Source organism: Lactuca virosa, chromosome 5 (assembly GCF_052849685.1).
Source record: "Lactuca virosa cultivar CGN04683 chromosome 5, Lactuca_virosa_CGN04683_v6, whole genome shotgun sequence".
NCBI lineage: Eukaryota > Viridiplantae > Streptophyta > Magnoliopsida > Asterales > Asteraceae > Lactuca > Lactuca virosa.
In genome coordinates, this window is record NC_136430.1 from 237631995 (window position 1) to 237650351 (window position 18357).

The window sequence follows — 18357 nt, forward strand, 5'->3', positions numbered from 1 at the left end:
TTCGACCTGCATCCCTATGATGCAGTCCTGGTAAGGAACATAAATTAGTTTCTAGAATGGTTATGAACCGAGTATCATCTGAACTAAGTTACCTTCGATTGGTGGATATCGTTTTCCAACTTTCGAAAATATTCGAAAACAATTCATAACAGTGTCTACATAAAATAGACTTATGAATTTGAGAAGTAATCACTATCAATTAAGATTTCGTGATCTGATTTATTGTTATTATCCATGACAGGAAAAGAGGATAAGCTCAAAACCTAATGTAAGTAATGAAATCACTAACTCACTAGGTTGAATCGATTTACTAGTTATTACTTAGATGAAAAGGCGCTCAAACACTTCATATGAATCACACGTGGTTTTCTTATGTTCTCTGTTCTATTCTGGGTGGTAATGACTTGTTCTCTCCGGGTATCTATAGGGTGTCCTTTTCCTCCGTAGGTATATTGAATTCCTGAGCTGTCTTACTTCCGATTCTGACACTGATCCCCATTACTTCGTAATGAAGATTTTGAATCTCGGAAGTTCATGCAAATCTCTCATTGGTGTCCTTAATAGGGTAAGGGCAATAAATGATTTCTATAGTTTATTTACTTATCATCTGTTTCTTTCTCGAAATTCTCCTAATGAAATTCTGTTGGGTCCTCCTTGACTCTTCTATTGATTGCTGGAGTAACTACATCTATCTAAGGGGTTTACACGAGAATGGGAATGTCTAAAGAATCTATGAGAAAATTTAAATTTTTACGAAGGTGATCCTTTCTGGTCCTTCTATAATCATATGGTGTGTACCGATTATATATAATCCAGATCAAATAGACCTTCGAATAAGTAATCCTACTCTAAAACCACATCCAAACAAGGAAAAGGAAGTATAGTGAAAATCACATATTCTAAGCCTATAAAATCTCAACTATATATAACCTTACCATATCCATTTACTAATTATAAACTTATCAGAAAAGATCTTTTTAATCATTTCCCCAAAGTTATTTATGGTATCTAAAATACCTCCATAGTATTTTAATTATAAGTTTGATTCTTGTACTTCTAGATATAAGAAGTTGATAAGTTTTCAGTTTTCTTGTTATAGCATCCTAAAATACTCCTATAGTATTTTAACCTTTATGTTTGGTTCTAGAATTCTTCTGGTACCTGGGTAAGTTTTAGACTTGTTGCAACACTACAATCACTCCCAAACACATGTTGGTCATATCTCAAATGAATATAGTTGATTAGGCTATATTGATCCCACATATGATTATGTCACTGTCTAGGTTTAACTGTAATGTCCAACATCCAAATACTTTTGTTTTGTTCTTCTTATGATACTCATTCTAGTATATATTATGCATGTACTTATACTTTTATAAAATATTGTTATATTTTTAAAGTATAACTCTTGGTCAGAGTGTTTTTATCCCAATGGGTTTATAGTTGTATATCTTTTATGACTGATATACTGAGTTCACTATAAACACTGCTCTGATACCAATCTGTCACACCCCCAAACCAGAACGGCAGAAACGTTCGGGGGCGGAGGACTTCAGGTAAGAATCAGAACACATGCAATATAGTAATCAAAGTACAAACAACCATTACATTAATAAGTATAAGTTTTACATAAGTGTTTAAACATTACATATTTAAACACCAAAGTAGGTACAGTAGAAGACAAGAGTCGCAGTACGGTACTAGGTAGTCTTGTCAAGAGCTTCGGGAGTGTACCTGTCTACTGGATTCCTGAGAATACAAGTTATTTGGAAAGAGTAGATTAGCATTTAAGCCGGTGAGTTCATAAGTATTTTAGTTCTGTTAAGTATACTCTAAGTTCTTTGGAAAAGTTCACTGGTTCCTCCAGAAAATCCTATATTTCCTGAGGTGATAAACTGATAACCTCAATAGTTTCCCTCTATAATTACTTAGTTTATAGTAATTATATATAACCTAATATCGAACAGACAGTTCAATGGGTGTATCTGCCCTAAGCCCACAACCAAACAAGGAACAGGAAGTAAGGCGGAAGTCACACATTTCACTGTCAATCGGATATTACTTATGTATAACTCTGATGTAATAACTAAGGAATTATAGAATTAACCACTAAAGGTCCCTTTATGTTATATTAGTCGACTAAGTTCCAATTGTAAAGGTAGTTTAATCCCTAAACCGTTTCATTTGTAAAAGTGGTTTAATCCCATAAACCGTTTTATTTGTAAAGGTGGTTTAATCCCATAAACCGTTTCATTTGTAAGAGTGGTTAATTCCATAAACCGTTTCATTTGTAAAAGTGATTTAATCCCATAAACCGTTTCCTTTGTAAAAGTGGTTTAATCCCATAAACTGTTTCATTTGTAAAAGTATTCTTATTTTTATCCGTTCTACAGTAAAACATTAGTATTAATCCTGGAAATATTATATTATCCGTAATACTGCCTTGTGGTTTTAAATGTTCCAAAACCAGAAGTACAAGTATATTTGCCATACTTGATTTCATGATACGTAGTTTTTACTGTAAGTAAAAACTAACAGAAGGTATATTTGGTCAGGATGTAATTATCTTTTCTTACTGTTTTAAGAGAAGTATATTACTTAGTAATTTACTCGTTGTTTTATCCATGTGAGTTCTATTAACCATACTAATATGACTGATGTGCCTGATGCGACGTTCTTCAAGCGTCAGAAATGATATGATATTTGACACCGTAGGCCTGCCGGCCAAACTGTAGCAAACAACAAAGGTGCGGGATTGTCAGTCCCATATAGATCTATACACAAATTCACGCCCTCCCTACATGAGATTATGGTTAATAAGTCAGGACTTAAGGTCGTAGTTAGATAAGTACACCATGAAGAGTCTCACAAATTTATTGTTTCAACGAGATTTACGATGTATTATTACCCCGTGATTGCTAACCCTGGTACTCTGTATTGTACCCTTGTTAATGCAAACCCAGTATGATGTATTATTACCCCGTGATTGCTAACCCTGGTATTCCGTATTGTACCTTTGTTAATGCAAACTCGGTATGATGTATTATTACTTCTTTAATATGTTATCCATATATTAAAAGTATTATACATATCCTGGTATAGATAAATGAATTGTGGTAATTTCCTTGGAAAGTATACAATCGTGAATCATATTTTTGTATTTAGTTTTGAATCATAATTTATATGTGCTATCTGATTAGCATGATTTCTCATGGATGAACACCTTTGCTCAGCATGATACAAAGGTAATGATACCGAATGGAGTAACCTTTTATACTCATATATGTATAATATATATATAATTAAGAAGGAAACGACCTTCGAACAAATAACCCCACCTTAATTCCACATCCAAACGAGGAAAAGGAAATAAGATAATTCATTAGTCCTAAGCCCTTCAAATCTTATTTATATATTTATACATATATAAACATGATTTTGGCAATTATAATTCGAAATAGTTTATAAAACCTTTTTCAAAGAATTAAACTGAGTTTACATGACTTTAAAGATTTAACGTGGCTTTAAGTCATTTTGGAAGTATTTGGTAATCCTTAAAAGCATAAGGAAAGCCTTTGTGTGATTATTATCACACACAATTTAAATTGTGTTCAACTTGTATTCCCCCCTAAAAAGCATATAAAACCATTTAAAAAGGTATATTATAGGGGTATGAACTCACTTTGATAAGTGGTGATTTGGGCAGCGTTTCGTTTCTATGGATGATCTTTCTCGAAGAAACCGCGAGTTTTTGATTAAAAACCGGGCTTTATGCGGGCAGCACTTCGACTGGAAAGAGGCTATCTTCTCGAGAATTTTGGGGATTCGGGGCTTGCTTCAGGTTTTAAATAAGATGTCGGGGCCTTGGGGGGTCGTAAGAAAGTTTAGGGGGTGAAAAGGTGAAAAAGGGTGAAATTTGGGGTGAAAAACCTCTCAAATCCGAGAAGTCTCGCACCCTTTATATAGGGGTGCGAGGGTTCAGCCGAAGGGTGACTCATCGGACAGGTGGCGAGGGTTCGGACAGCTGGCAAGGGCAAAGGCGAGTCAGCAGACACGCGTCAGAAGGAGAAGCGAGGAGGGTGGCAGCCTCGGATGCGTGTCGGACCAGGAGAGGACCGGACTTCGGTCCAATCAGGAGGCACCTATGACGACTTCGGACCAATCAGTGGGTGACACGCGTAATGCGGTCCAATCAGCAGAGAACACGTGTCCGACATGTGGAAGCCTCGCATGCGAGGGTGACGTGGCCGAAGAGGGTCCATTCGAAAATTCCCGGTTTTCAACATTTCTTGATATTGGTGCCAAAAACTTGTGAAATTTATAACTTTTGCATACAAGCTCCGTTTTTGGCGTTCTTTATATGCACGCGTAGGTAAAGTTATACTCTACGACTTTCGTTTAGACTTCATCGACTAATTTTGACTTTATTTTTAATATTACTATTTTTCACAGACCGGGACAGGAAATCCGTTAAAAATTCATAACTTCTTCATCCGAAGTCCGTTTTCATTTGTCTTTTTACTGTTGTACTACTTTTGACGAGACCTTCGATTCTCTTTTAAGTTGTGTCGACTAAATATCGATCGATTTATATTTCAAATTTTTAGCTGTCTACTACTAAACCGAAACTTAGAAAAATCACAACTTCCTCATACGAAGTCAGATTTTTACGTTCTTTTTATGAACATTCTCGGTTTAACATATTCTACAACTTTCATTTAGATTGTTAAGGCTAAAAATCCTTTTATCGAAAATTCACTTTTTACACTGAACAGTGTTTTGTCGGTTTTGTCGCGGATTTTCGATTGGTCATAACTTCTTCGTTTTAACTCGGATTTCAGTGTTCTTTATATTTTTGGAAACCTTGTTACGATTTCTACCACTTGGTTCATCCCAATCATGATTATTGATCAATTTATTTTTGACCTAAATTTGACTGGTGTCACAGTTGATGGAATTTGGATTTCTATTTCAGTAAATGCTTTCTTGTGATGCCTCCAAAAAGGCAACAAATGGCTTCTACTTCCAATACAATAGTCCCCCGTCGTTCACGTAGGAGTTCCCTTTTAGTAGAGATACCAACGTTGCCTGTTTATTATGAATGTGGGAATTGTTCCTGTATGGGTGAGTATTGTGGGGCATTTTTTTGGTATCATGAAAGAGTTGTATTTATCCCGCGCCAATCATCCGCAATATACGAAATGTTTTTATGTCGGGTAATGTTGTTCTTCCCTATCCTCTTCGTTCGCCTGATGTGCTTCTACAATTTTACGAAGATGATCACTTTATGCATAACATAAGAGAATATAATTCCATGTTCTCTATGCCGTCTTTTGGCGCAAACGAAGATGACTCAATCAATAAAGGTCGTGCACCATATGTGTTTAAGGTCAGTGGTCAGATTTACCATTGGATTGGATCCTTTTATCCTCAAGACGTTCATCAGCCCCGTTTTCTATAGTTGTATATGTATGATACTGAAAATGAGGTTGCTAATAGACTTCATTCTTTTCATGGTGATAATGAAGTACTTTTGTCTACAGATATTGTAGATTCATTAAGTCATACGTTGAACACACATAATGGGTATGTTCGTACGTTTAAGACTACGAAAGAAATTGCTCAGTCAATAAATTTAGATTCATATGGTGTACGGTTATTTATTCATGTGCATGGGTCACCAACCCTTGGAATTTTGGGTTGTATCGTTGGTGATGATGATGTTACTAGGGCTGTTAGATATTGTTGTTTATTCAAAGTCTGGGTTACCTCGGCGAGTTAGTAAGATTCATCCAAATTATATGCCTTTGCAGTATCCATTACTATTCCCATACGGAGAAGAAGGATGGTCTCCTACCTTGTGTCTACGTATTGACTCTATTAGAATCTTAACAAATAATATGTATTAGAGTTATTAGATTCACGATCGACACAATTACTCTTTAATTTTACATGCACGTCGCCTTTTCCAACAATATTTGGTGGATGCCTATACTTGAATTGAACAATCTAGGCTTGAATTTATTGAACATCATCAGCATCAATTGCGTTTAGAGTACATCAGCGGTGTTTATGACGCTTTGTCCAAAGTCGATACGGACAGCTGTGTCATTGGTAAGCATGTATTTCTACCTGCAACTTTTGTTGGGGGACCTAGATATATGTATAAACACTATCAAGACGCTCTAGCCATATGTAGGGTTCATGGTAAGCCACAATATTTCATCACTTTCACTTGCAATGTAAAATGGCCTGATGAGTATAGAAGATACATGGATGTTGTTGGTCAGCGTGATATTCGACCAGATATCATTGCACACATCTTTAAGATCAAAGTTCATGCTTTCATTAACCTCCTTAAAGAAGAAAAAGCTTTTGGAGATGTTAATGCATGTACGTTTACACCTTCAACCACAATGGATCAACAAACCACCACAGATACCGAGTCCCTCACCCCTACTAAATCACATGAAACCGGAAGACGCCTCCAATTGGAACATAGAGGTAAAAATAACATTTAGCAGTATACTTATATCCAACACGGAACCAACATCTTTCTATTTCACAGATACTACACAGAAAACACAACGTCCCAAACAAATGAAATATAAAAAGCACGGCAAAGCGAATGAAGGGACACATGCCAAAAGCAGTAAAACTATTTGATCTTTTTAGAACATACATAGACATAAATTGTACTCTCTTTGTTGTATCATTTTTCATCTATCTGAGAACAAGATCTATCTGATGCGCAAGGACAAGGTTTGAGAACTCAAACCTTGAGTGAATGCTTAAGATCAATGTCTGCTTGCTAATAAATGTTCAAGTCGAGTCTGGAAAGACCAGTCAAGTCTTAGATAATGAATTCAGCAAATGATCAAGTCATTTAATGAACAACGAGAGTAACTGATCAAGGTAAAGCTAATAAATGAAGAACAAGAAGAATGCTTGAAATAAACTTCATGAGAGTGACAAAGTGAGTGAAAAGATCCGTTGTTGACTTGTATTGAATACTCCTATAAATAGGAGTAAATATTACACCAAATTAACTGAAGTGCTTACATAGGACCGGACAAAAGACATGATTCTGACATTCTGATTGTCAAAATATAACTATAGACTAAGTCCTATGAAATGTTACATCAATACAAAGACAAATACAATAAATGCACAAAAGACAAAACAACTTCATTCCGAATCAGCATCATTCCGGACATGAGAGACAGCTCCAAAATGTCTTCAGTCTTCACATCTTTTTACCTGGTCCGGACAGATTCCGGACCAGTCTTCACTTCGGAACATACACTTCGGAATTAGTACTTAGGATTGCTAGAGGTTCACTTTCAGGTACTAACAATCTCCCCCTAAGTGAACTTAGCAATCCAACAAGCTTAGTTCATTTCTTCCTTGATGAAGGTGTAGGCTCTGAACAACCATTCTCGGCCCGCACTGTACCACGCCAACTGACTTACAAACTTTGCCTTGACCTGTTCCGGAGCATCATACTTGGATGCCCGAGATATGAACTTTTTCAGAGCTTTGGTCGGAACTAGGTGTTTGTCAAGGACTCGAAAGAAGTCCTTCTTGTTTGTCCTTCTGGTTGTGTAGACAAACCCTAGAACCGGTTCTTCAGTGGGACCATCTGCAAGAATTTCAGCTGCCAGAAGAACGAAGTCGATTTTGGCAACAAATTTTTTCGTTCCGTAGAGGAGTGCAAGCTCATAATCACATCGGTCGAACTCAGCAACATAATTTTTTAGAAAGCTCAGAGTTACGTGGTAAGCTCCCATACTGATGTCATCCTTTTGATTTTCTCTGAAGTATGCAGCTAAGATGAGGATGTCATTGGGATTCATAGAAGGAAAATCCGCATCAGTAACGGTCCGGGGTGTTGGCTTGTTCCGGAGAAGGTGAAAACGGAATAGAGGACAGTTCAGTTCAAATTTCACCAAAATTTTTCTTCTGAATCCCTGAACTTTGGTAATTCTCTTCTTCGTCCATACTTCCTTGAAAGGTTGAGCGTGCTTAGAGTATAACGTTTTGAGCCTTTCTCGCTCAGTCCGGATGATCACTTCCGGATTGTCTGATGGATGAAGAGGGGCAAATTTGGTATAAAATTTGCTGTACGGAGAGAGAGGAAGATCCAGCTGATCGGAGTCATTGGTGGGAAGGTTGTAGTGAAGGCACGGAATGATTTCTTTAGCCTTAATAATGCCTTCACGACAAAGAGGAGAGATGCCACACATCAGATCAAGATTATCTTTCAGAGCTTGATTCCGGATGCTGTCCTCTAATGCCTGATTGATTTCCTCCTGAGACCATCCATGTTTTTGTTTGAGAGGAGGTCTGGAGTGAAAGGCTTGTTGTTCGGTAGTCATTGGTTTCTTCCCTTTGTCTCTTTGAAGTGCAGATATAACCATCTTCATAGTTTCATCAATCGTGAATTCCGGAGTGGGAATTGCAAGTGGTTCTTCTGGAATTTCATCAGGGATCCGGAGGGGAGAGCCCTGGTCTATTGGAGTGATTTTTGGTTCCGGGATGGGGGGCTGCATGGAAGGAGTGGCTTGGAAGGCTTGAGCGGTTACAAATGATTTTGCCTTAGTCATTTGAACGGCCATTTGAAATGCATCCGGGAATGAGGATGGCCAAGAGACTGGAAACCATATCCTCTTCTCTTCCATAGTCAGCACCCTTGGAGTTGTTTTCTTTGGAGCTTCAAGCCCAAGAATTCCCTTAGGAGCTTCATCCGGAATATATTTATCTTCATCTTCAGTTCCTTCTTTTTCAGTGATCCCTAGCATTCCGGAGACGATTTGAACTTCTTCTTCTTTGGAATCTAGGTCTTCATATCGGAGTGTAAATTCTGAGGCGGGTTTCCAAGGTTGGCTTGGGCCTTCTCCCCCTCTTGTAACGGTGGATCTTGGAACCGCTGCAAGCAGCAAAGTCTCCTTGAGATCATCGAATTTGGAGAAGACTTTCTGAAGGCCTGTGGTAAGTTGAAGAGTGAGGGTATCATAGGCTTCGGATGTGGGGGCTTGAGCAGCAAGGTGCTTGAGCATATTTTTGAGAATAGCAATCATCTCATCAAACTTTTGGTTCGGAACATCAACAATATTCAAAGGTGAGTGAAGAAGTTTGATGAGGACTTGTTGAATGATCATGTTCATTTCATCCTTCTTCCGGATCTCCTTCTCCAGCCTTTGAATCTGCTTTTCATAACGAACGTGTGTCTGCTTAATCAGGTCGTTGGTAGTAGCCACCAAGTCGTCATGTACTTTTAGCATGGAAGTAATGGTGTTGAGATAGTGGTCAACCAAAATGTCATACTTGGTTTCCACTTCTTCCATGGAGTGCTTGAGCCGGATAGAAATTAACTGGTCCAGTTGGGCTTCTCGTTCCGCAACTGAAGGTCCGGACTGATGTGAAAGAGACTGGAGGATGACATCAAGTTTAGAATCCAGTCCGGAAGTTTCAATGGAGGAGACCTTCTTCATGGTATCCGAAACATTTGTTTGCATCTCAAGGAGAGCAAAGGGATCGACGTAGTTGCGTGCGGAAGATCCGGATTCGGAATTGGAATGAGGAGATTGTGCTTTATGAGAAGAGGGATCAATTGATGGACCAGGCTTGGTTGCAGCATCATCTTCATGTATCTTGAGATTGGAGTTCGAGGCACCATCCGGAGTATTTAAGGAGGAGGATCCGAAGTCATAGGCAGACTTGGATACGGATGCCCTTGATTAAAAGCGAACTAAAGGCATGAAAGTTGTGTCCGGAACAGTTTTTGCTTCATCATCCAGCATGACTTCTTCGGAGAGCTCTTCATCCGGATTGGTTACAAAGAAGCTTTAGTGAGTTGTAATGGGTGGTAGTTCGGAAGTGAGCTCATTGACAGCATCAGCATCAGTGGGAGGAACATAAGGCAAGTTGCTTTGGATGGCCTTGTTCCTCATGGAGATGAGCGTGGACTCCACTTGAGCTCGGGTGAGATCCGAACGTTTGGATGCGGCCCTGTTGACAAAATCTTCCCATTGGGGATCGTTAACCCCTGGTCGTCCTGTATGCCTTCCGGGTATCAGACCAGTTGAAGCTTTCGGAGTCGGAGAGACTGCTCCATCTCCGGAAAGCTTAGTGTCCGGAACAGGGGTTCCGGAGTGTGTGCGTGTAGAAGAAATATAGGAATCATCAAAAGTGACTCGTGGGTGTGTTCCAGGGGGCTGCAAAAAACTATTATCAACACCAACATCACCTTTTTGGGAAGGTCAGGGTGGATTATGTTGAGACTCCCCGTAAGTGTGTGCGTGTGATTTTGAAACATCAAGGGGTACCTCTGATGAGTGGGTAGGTGGGGTGTGCGGACAGCCAGAATGAGCCGAAATGTCATGAGTGCCTTCCTGTTGTGAAGAGGCACTGACTTTGGCTTTCTTTTTAGTTTTTGGCTTTGTGGGAGAAGCCTTTCGCTTGGCTGGTTTCTTAACCTTAGGTCCGGACTTAGTAAGTTTGGCCTCTTCCGAAATGGGCTCAACAGAGACTGGGGAAGGTTGTGTTGGGTCGAACACAACCGAAGTCTCTAAGTGTTGTTTTAAATAAAGGAAATCGGAAGGAATGAGGGCCAACATGTGGTCCGGAAGGCGTCTGACCGGACCAAAAGAGGATTGGTACGGAATCCTATAAGCCTTAACTACTTTGAATGAGACACATACCTCCGGAGGAATAGTGTTAACCAGAAGTGGTTCGGAAAGCTCCATGAAGATTTGTTGAAGTGTCAGAGCCCAGAACCTAGGGCTCGAAATTTCATTGTTCTTCCTCTTGACGACAAACTTGCAAAAGTCTTGCCATAAGACTTCCGGAAGATCCACGACATTTTTGCGTCCGGAGTAGATGCTGAAGACGACGTTGAGCCAGTCCTTGCTTAAGGTATCAATTCCTCCATGCTTTCCGGACAGCCCTCTGATGATGAAGTGCATGAGTACGGTCCACAATCCAGAGACAACAGACTTCTTGAAATCTTTGGCCTTGTAGTCTTGAGTATACCCGATGTAATTTAGAGACGTCTGGAACTCTTCAGAAGTTGGTTCTACGACTTTGAAACCCTTTGGATTTCCTTTTACACCAATCGCCTTGAGGAAGGTCGATTTGTAGATGGGAACGGTTCTATCACCGATGATTGTGGTCTCTAAAGTACCATCTTCGAGTCTGATACTGGTGAAAGCACGATGAAGGTGATGAAGTGGTAGTGGAGGTTCAGGGATTTTGGTAAGGGGAATGGAGATAGGGTGATTTGCAATAAACTCGATCATTACCCTGATTGATTCATCATAATCCAGTGGGTTTAGGGAAAACAGTTGGGTAGTGTTGTAACACTAGTCAAAAGAGGTCAATAGAGAATCACATGTGATTATGCCAATCATGTAATGTGATTTTGTTAAACTAGTAATGTGATAAGAGTGTTATGTAGTTCATAATAAATTCTAAAAGAAATATGAACTTTCTTTATGATACAACTCAAAGTATACGTCCATACGATTCCAAAAATATAGAGAATGTCTGAATCTGACTTCGCATGAAGAAGTTATGATAAACCAAACACTATAAATCTCTATAATAAGAGGAATTTAAAATAGACTTAGAATTAGCTATTGGAGTCTAAAAGAGAGTTGTAGTACTTGTAAATACCTATGCGTGCATATAAAGAACGTCAAAACTGGAGTTTGTATGTGAAAGTTACGACCTTCCGAAGATTCAGCTGTCAGAAACCCTAATCTGACTGAGCTCACGACGTGAGCACAGAACTCATGACGTGAGGAGTCATTTATCCACATCTTAGAATCTAGAAGGTGTGTGATGAGGCTGCGAGGGGATAAGACCCAAACTCACGACGTGAACAAGGATATCTCACGACGTGATGAGTCACATGGCCACCTTCCGAAGCTAGGGACGCAAATGGCAAGTCTACGGGGATAAGATCCAAACTCACGACGTGAGCCTTATAAAACTCACGATGTGAGGGTCCAAAATCCTTACTATAAATAGAGGGTCCGACTTTATCCATTCTTACACCTAAACTTCCTTCTCCTCTCTCCTTTGCTGAGACCATCTTGCATTCCGAGCCCCGACGACCTTGTACGTTGACCGTTTCTGCTTAGATTACATAAAATCACGCTACTAGGGTGAGTTTCACGGCCCCAATTTCTAATATTTCGGGGGAAAACGCATGCTAAAGATTATATACATGTTATTATTATGTCTATATGATAGTATATAGTTATAATAACCGGGGTATAGTTGTTCAAAATATAATATTTTGAATATATACAACTATTATCAAATTGTCAGCAGGTTATTTTACTAATGTAGATCTTGAGTTATACTTAGGATTCTATATATATGTTGTGTGTGATATAGTTCCGAAGTTATATTCGGAAGTTCTATATGTTAAGTTATAAAGTATGTTGCTATTATTGGTTTTATGTCAAGATAAAACTTGGTATGTTATATGTTGTTATTGATTAGTTTTATGTCAAGATAAAACAAGGAACGTTATATGTTGTTATTATTGGTTTTATGTCAAGATAAAACCTAGTTTTACTTCAAGATATAGTTGTTATACTGCCTAAATGTTATGAAGTTAGGAGTACTGTTTAAAAGCATAGTCTAGTAACTTAGGGTTTTAGACATGAAAATGCTTTTGTTGTTAGAGCTATAGGAAGCCGTCGAAGTCTACATAAGTAATTGTATTCATCAACTAAGATTGGGGATCTTAGTAGAAATCCTATAAACTGTAACCGTTAATCCCGTATGAGCGAGGAAGTTGTGTATAATTAGTATACGGGTTGACCACCCCACTTGTGACTGTTAGCTACAATCAACCAAAGGCGAGTGATGAACTATCCTTTTATTTGTTATTTTTCCGGCGTCGATGAAGCGTACGGTGTTGTTTCTCATGGTAAATCATGTGTGCGTTTGTTTCTCATGGTAAATCGTGAGTGTGTTTTATTGGAGGTATTATGTCACAGCAACGATTACAGGCTCATGGTAGTAAATTGTTAGATACATTATACTTTGTTGTATACAAGTATTAATGTTAAGTATAAGTTTCCCCCTACTTATACCTTAGGTTTAAGGAATGTTTAGGTATAACACTTAATTGATAAGTAAACTATTATACCTAATATACATACTAAATGTTGGAGAGTCAAAATGATACTTTCAAAACTATACTTTTGAACGTGGAAAAATGTATTATTTTATGGAGTCAAAACCAGTGGACTCACCAACTTTATGTTGACGTATTTTAAAATGCATGTGTTTTCAGGAACTTGAAAAGCTGGTATGTATTCGAACAGAAGAAGTTTTACTATTACCTTTCTGTTCATTAAGAAGTATGCCATAGTCGGATATTATGTAATAGGTTCTAGAAAAACAGTTATGTAACTTTCAATTATTAATAAAGGTATGTATTTTCTTGGTACTGTTCAATGTATGTTATATAACTGTGATACGAAGAATGACGTTACACTACCCGGTGTTTCCGCCGATGGCTGGGGGTGTGACAGAAATTGGTATCAGAGCTATTAACTATAGTGAACTAGTACTTTCTTAGGAAAGCACGAGTATAGTTTAGGGATTACTCTATTAGGTTTAGGTATATCCCTTAGCCTACAATAAAAATTATTATTAATTATTCTACAGAAGGACTACTTACGGGAGCGGTGACAAGGATAGACATGTCGATTTGGGTTGCTGGATTCCAGAACGGCTATATGCTAAAATGATCCTGCCCTTTCGACTGTCCTGACTGGCCGGAGCCTTATCAGATAGACCTGAAGTAACAAACAATAGTTAAAGCGTGAATACAATAAATAAGAATATAGAGTCATATATAAAGTCTCAGACCCGCGATGAGAATACACCTTAATACCCGGAATGTTTTTGATCTGAACGATTTAGATCAAATATTCCAACTAAAGTTTATATGTACGTATATCCTATCACAATTAGGTGTAGGTGCGCAACTACGTTTTATTATGATCAGATCATATGACCAATTTAATTTGGGAGTAATATTTGATAGACTAAAACTCTTGGTGATCCAAAACGTATAGGAATTCGACATGGCACATTCACGAGAATGGATAATCATCGAGGATACGGATGAAGAAGAGGAAGTTTCATTCCCCATGATGGTAGGCGATCCTTACTACCCTATAAATCCAACCACCTTTCATCCAATACCTTCTGATGATGGAGTACCTTTACCCTCCAACGAATGGGAAGAGAGTGAACCAATGGAAGAAAGCGAATCCATGGAGGAAACATAGTCGGTGGTATCATCTTTACCACCACTGAACACAATTTACCGTAAAGTTCCAGGAGGAGTAAAAATGAAACGCACAGCACGTAAATCCATACCGATATGGAAAAAGATTAAGAAGAATCAGAAGGCGACATCTTCAAAAAGTCATAGAGTTTAAGATGAACCTGCACGGATCGCACAAACTGTTGATAGTGATGGGTTTTCAGCATTCTAACACTCATATGGTGTACATGCAACCCTAGAAACCTTGGATCTATGTTTGACTATGATACATGCAAATAATTATTTTTCCAAGGTTCTTATCCTATCTAGCATGGCATGGGGAACTTGAATCAAATAAAGCTAGTAGAATTACTTACCTTGTAGTTGTAGTTGATTGCTTGGAGTTTTAGAGCCTAGCACCAATAGTGTGGATGCCTCAAATGGAAATCACAAATCACCTTCTTGAAATCGGCCCTCTTATTTTACTCACCACAACTCGTGTGATTTCAAGAACTAAAGCCTCCTTTATATAGTGTGGTGGATTAGGGTTACATTCATGTAAACCCTAATACCCATGTCTTTTCATTTCCATGAGATCCATGGGTTAAAGCTCCATGGAGTATCCATGGACTTTCCATGCAAGCCTAGCCCATTCCAAATAAGCATTAGCCCACACTATATAAATACAAGAGCCCATATTTAATTAGTCATACTTTTGATCTCTAAATTAATTCTAGATTAATTATAGATCAATACTAATTAAATAATATGATTTTATATTAATATATTAGGACTTATAATATATTAATAAATCATAACTTATACTCTTCTCAAACGATTATCCATAAATTGTTCGGGTGAAGTGCAACCCAAATGGACCATGCCGGGTCGGGTCAAGTACATACCAAATATAGTTATGGACTTAGACACTATATCCAACAGTCTCCCACTTGGATAAGTCTAATAACTATAGTTGCAAGTATGACTTCAGGAACCGATCAGCAATCGTAGCTCTTTAAACTCTGTTGAACTATGAAGCGCCATTTTAGATAAGTGATCATATAATCCTCTGTTCTAGATATCAGCCGGACAAATACATGGAACATGGTCTTGCTTATTGTCCAGCATTTGTTTCCCGATTTCCGATTTGTTTGAGATAGAACTTAACTGAACACATCAATTTAGTTCTGACCGGGCCCGGTACATAGGTCAAAAACAAAATCATCGAGGGGCCCAGATATCGCTTCTAATCCTAGAAGGAACAGATAAACTTCGACTCATATGTTTGCTCTACTACTTGTTGAATTACACTCAAAAGCACGGTTTATAACATCGAGTTACCAATGTGTTTTCGTGCAATCAATGCATAACCAACTCATAGGCAACAAATCATATCTCTAGGTTTGAAGACTTACATGATATTACCATCTCACGATCACTCGAGATAAATTCCATGAAGTGATACAAGTGAGCGTGGGTTGAATCCAATACTCAGAACTTATGAGCACTCATGAGTGCTGTAGCCCCGCTTTGTCTAAGATCTTAGACCTCTACAATCCAACCCATGACAGTCTTGATTCATATCTACTTCCAACATATGACCGACTGTGGAGAGTTTGAATAATATGATATAAACCATAACATAATTATTCTGGAAGTCAAAACATGCAAAAAGAAATATTAGTAAACGATTGACAAGAGATAGCAACACTTTACTCATAAATAACAGCTTTTATTTATCATCAAATGTCAATTACATTTTACAAATTTCAAGATTATCTAACTACTAAAACTAATATCATCCTTCAGCCCTATGCTCCGAGCATGCTGGAGATGCTTAGCCCGAGTCAGTCCCTTCGTGAGGGGATCTGGTGGGTTCTCATCCGATGATACCCTCTATGCCACGAGGATTCCTTCTTCTATTCGATGTCTGATGAAGTGATATTTTCTGTCAATGTGTCTGGATCTCCCATGATCTCTTGGTTCCTTGGCTAAGGCAACCGCACTATTGCTGTCACATAAAATCTCCATTGGCTCCTTTATAGCTGGTACAACTCCAAGGTCTCCGATGAAGTTCTTTAGCCATATAGCCTCCTTTGCTGCCTCGCTTGCTGCTATATACTCTGATTCACAAGTGGAATTAGCCACTGGCTCCTGCTTGGAACTTTTCCAAGTAATTGCCCCTCCGTTTAGAGTAAAGACCCAGCCCAACTGAGAGCGGAAATTATCCCTGTCAGTCTGAAAGCTAGCATCACTGTACCCTACAACTTTCAAGTCCTTACTGCCACCGAGGGTAAGGACCCAGTCCTTAGTCCTCCGTAGGTACTTGAGGATATTCTTTACCGCAGTCCAGTGTGCCTTGCCAGGGTTCCCCTGATACCTGCTAACCATGCTCAAAGCAAAGGCTACATCAGGTCGAGTACACGTCATAGCATACATGATCGATCCTACAGCTGAAGCATAAGGTATTCGACTCATTTATGCTATCTCAGCCTCAGTACTAGGGCTTTGTGTCTTAGTCAATCTGGCGTTACTCTGGATGGGTAACTCTCCTTTCTTGGAGTTATGCATGTTGAACCTTTTCAACACTTTGTCCACATAGGTGCTTTAACTAAGTCCAATTAGTCTTTTACTCCTGTTTCTCAAAATCCTTATCCCTAGGATATAGGCAGCTTCTCCAAGGTCCTTCATAGCGAAACACTTCCCAAGCCAGGACTTTACTTCCTGCAGGGTTGGGATGTCATTTCCTATTAGTAGTATGTCATCCACATACAGTACCAAAAAGCCGACTATACTCCCACTAGCCTTGATATAGACACAAGATTCATCTTCACTCCTTGAAAAGCCAAATTCTTTGATTTTCTCATCAAAGCAAAGATTCCATCTGCGAGGTGCCTGTTTTAATCCATAAATGGATCTCTCGAGCATACACACTCTACTGGGGTACTCTGTACTGACAAAACCCTCTGGCTGAACCATGTAAACATCTTCAGCCAACTTTCCATTAAGGAAAGCGGTTTTGACATCCATTTGCCATATTTCATAATCATGAAATGCAGCAATGGCTAACAGAACCCTAATAGACTTAATCTTGGCCACTGGTGAAAAGGTCTCATCATAATCAACTCCCGGAGTTTGAGAATAACCCTTTGCAACCAGTTGTGCCTTATAAGTGTGTACATTACCATCCATGTCGGTCTTATTCTTGAAGATCCATTTGCACCCAACTATCTTACGATCAGGTACATTGTCAACCAAGTTCCAAACTTGATTGTCATACATGGACTGTATCTCGCTATCCATAGCCTCTTTCCATTTAGCAACCTCAGGGCCTGCCATGGCTTCCGTGTAGCTGTTAGGCTCATCCAGATTTACCAGTGTGTTATCACTGATAAATGTCTCACCTTCTGCAGTAATATGAAAACCATAATAATGCTCAGGTGCATTCCTAACTCTAGTGGAACGCCTCAGAGGTATAGATTCTTCAGTCGGCTCAACAGGAGTTTCCTCCTCAGGTTGAGGGCTAGGGTTTGAGGTTCCTTCTCCACTTGACTCTTGAATTTCCTCCAGGTCAGTTTTCCTCCCACTGTCTCCTTGGCTCATGAATTCTCTCTCTCGAAAGAATCCTCTTCTTGCTACAAAGACCACATTATCACTGGGTCTGTAGAAGATGTAACCAAAGGATTTCTGTGGGTAGCCGATGAAAATACACCTTTCGCTTCGGGGTTCGAGCTTATCGTGAGTCTCGCGTCTCACGAAAGCCTGGCAACCCCAAATCTTGATGTGGTCTAGATTGGGAACTTTTCCAGTCCACACCTCGTGAGGTGTTTTGGCAACCTTCTTTGTAGGGACTAGATTAAGGATATGGGCGGCAGTCTCTAAGGCATACCCCCAAAATGAGATTGGTAGCGAAGCTCGACTCATCATGGAACGAACCATGTCCAACAAGGTCCGATTGCACCTCTCAGCTACACCATTCAACTGTGGTGTCCTAGGAGGTGTCAATTGTGAGACAATCCCACATTCCTTAAGATAGTCAAGGAACTCAGTACTAAGAT